The sequence below is a fragment of the Hemiscyllium ocellatum genome (genome assembly GCF_020745735.1).
Source record: "Hemiscyllium ocellatum isolate sHemOce1 chromosome 27 unlocalized genomic scaffold, sHemOce1.pat.X.cur. SUPER_27_unloc_5, whole genome shotgun sequence".
Taxonomy (NCBI): domain Eukaryota; kingdom Metazoa; phylum Chordata; class Chondrichthyes; order Orectolobiformes; family Hemiscylliidae; genus Hemiscyllium; species Hemiscyllium ocellatum.
In genome coordinates, this window is record NW_026867514.1 from 514736 (window position 1) to 516623 (window position 1888).

Genomic DNA, 1888 nt, shown 5'->3' on the forward strand with positions numbered 1-1888 from the left:
CATTAACTCTATTTGCCATAGCTATCTCATGCCCCCTATTTGCCCTCATGATTCCCCTCTCAAGTATGCTTGTACTGCCTTCATACTCTCAGGATTCACTCCATCTCTCTGTCTATACCTGACATATGCTTCCTTGTTTTTCTTAACCAAAATCTCATTTTTTCTAGTCATCCAGCATTCCCTACATATACCAGCCTTTCCTTTCACCCTAACTGAAATATACTTGTCTGGACTCTTGTTATCTCATATCTGAAGGCTTTCCATTTTCCAGCAACCTGCGAACATCTGCCCCCAATCAGCTTTTGTAGGATCTTGCTTAATACCTGAATCTTCCTCCAATTTAGAACTTCAACTTTTAGATCTGATATATTATTTTCAATCACGATTCTAATGTTAATAGAATTGGGGTTGCTGGCCTTAGGTTTTGCACCCTCTCCAGTAGGTACATCCACATTGTGAATTAGAAAATTTCCTTGTACACACTTAACATATTCCTCTTTTTGGCAGATAGGTAAATGGGCAGGAGTTATGCCTTGGGTCCACACTTCATTCATTCCCATCAACCCTACCCCCATTCCTACCCCAATAGTCCAACGCCACTTTCCTCTGCAACTGCCGAATGTGTGACGCCAGCCCATTTACCTGTTCCCTCCTCACTATCTAAGCGCCCAAACTTACCTTCCAGGTGAAGTGGTACTTTACCTGCACTTCCCAGAACCAGTCTACTGCATTTGCTGCTCACAATGTGGTCTCATCTATATTGGGGAACCGAAGCATAAACTGGGTGACTGCTGCACAGAACATCTACGCTCTGCCCACAAAAAAGACCCTGAGCTTCCAGTTGCCTGCCAATTCCATACCCCACCCTGTTCCCTGGCCAACATCTCTGTCGCAGGTTTGCTGTATTGTTCCAGTGAAGCTCAGCACCAGCAGAACGAAGAGCACCCGATATTCCACTTGGGGAAATTACATCCCTCCGGTCCCAATATCGAATTCAATAATTCTAGGGCCTGAACTCCATAGTATCCTCGTCCCTCCCACACACACCAAGCCTTGTTATCACATCGTCTGTCATTCCACACGACTTAGCCACGAACGGTCTCCATTAACAGTTATTCACCCTCCCACGCAGATCGTTATCAACTCCTTTTTCTGTCCAACAGTTCTTCCTTCGCTTTGGGCTCTGTCCTGATCTCCGCCTTCCACCCACAATATCTCCTGCATATAAACCGACATTTTCCCAATCACCATCAGTTCTGTGGAAGTGTCACATGCTACTCCTGTTTTTTGTTTCTGATATACAGCATCCGCAATTCTTTCAGAGTTTTATTGAGAGAGAGTTGGAAATTGTTTCGAGAGACAGAGAGGGGGGAGAAACAGAACAGACATGAACTGTTGATCTCCATTGCTACTCAAAACGTAAAATCATTGAAGTGCGATCATTTCCTTTAATCATGAATAGAGACGGCTGGCCATCCGTGAGCTTGTGGCGCAACGGTAGCGCGTCTGACTCCAGATCAGAAGGTTGTGTGTTCAAGTCAAGTCAGGCTCACTGCAGTCGACCATTTATGTTTCAAACCAAGGAAGGAGGATGTTTACTCCGTTTTTCTGTTGAGCCAAATCTTCTTTGTGGAAACTTTCGATCACAGTAAAGCTTTGCTGTCAGTGTGATTTGTGAACACTGAATCAGGGAGGTGGTGTGCCCAGTGTTTAGGTAAATGCTCAGCTCCCCCCAGTGTGAGAAATAAAAGACAAACTGTTCATCACGGGATTTAAACACACAGCCGCTACGTTCCGTTGGGGACAGCGCGGTGTGAATAACATTATACCAATATTTTTACAACATAATCTAGAGATTACCAGTTTTGTGTTTCAAACTATCAGGAGG

The 1888-nt window shown here is 44.5% G+C and overlaps 1 non-coding gene across 1 annotated transcript; it reads left to right on the forward strand.

Annotated features, from left to right (window-relative positions):
• Window positions 1-1480: 1480 nt before the first annotated feature.
• Window positions 1481-1552, forward strand: trnaw-cca (transfer RNA tryptophan (anticodon CCA)). The gene has a single exon. It is a non-coding gene; the product is annotated as a tRNA-Trp (tRNA).
• The last annotated feature ends 336 nt before the right edge of the window (window positions 1553-1888 follow it).